Consider the following 892-nt stretch of genomic DNA (forward strand, 5'->3'; position numbering starts at 1 on the left):
ATATATATATATATATATACACATACACACACTCATACATATTGTAAATATGTGCATTATACTCAAAGAAAAATTATCAAATGAATTGAACTTATGTCTGTTTTAAATGTTCAGTTTCAAATTGTAATTTTTATTAAAAATGTCAAGACAGTTCTTCAGTTAATTTCACTTTTCAAGTTTGAATTTATGTATTTCAACCTGTACACACACATTGAATGATCATCATCATCATTATTATTATTATATTTGTTTATTTTCTGTACTAAATGTAAAGGCTGCATCTCATCTTCAAAGTGGTTTGAATCAATTTCTTCTTTTTATACATATGCAATGGTTGCATAAAATGACTCCTTTGCTAATGTCTCTAATAATAATTATTCTTCAAACTGTTTTCAAACCTTTATTTATGTTCCTACAAAACACTTCCCGTGGATTACATACACAAGCCCCATAAGATGGCCAGTTTTCTCCCAGTATCCATCGTAAAAGATCACCTACTCAATTAAAATCCCTATGTCTCACATTTGTGTTTCTTCAAAACTTATAAACTTTAATTTCAGACATACATTTTCCACCATTTTCTCAATACAACTATTTCTAACTACAAAAAAAAAAAAAAAGTTCTTGAACCATTCCTTCTTCCATATTCCTGAAACTGCTACCTTACTCATCATACTTCCTTATTTAATTACCACACTTTTATAAACTAAAAAATGTCACCCCCTTTGGTATCAGTTTTTTTTCCTGATCCAAGAGAGAATGCTAGTTAGAGAATCCTAATTGATATTAATTTGAATATTTCATTTAACTTTTAACCTTGTAAAAATGACTCAAATGAAGAATTAGCTACCAATATTATTACTATTTCATGGTGTTACTAATCTCACTGTAT

Source organism: Octopus bimaculoides, chromosome 17, assembly GCF_001194135.2.
Source record: "Octopus bimaculoides isolate UCB-OBI-ISO-001 chromosome 17, ASM119413v2, whole genome shotgun sequence".
Classification (NCBI taxonomy): Eukaryota; Metazoa; Mollusca; class Cephalopoda; order Octopoda; family Octopodidae; genus Octopus; species Octopus bimaculoides.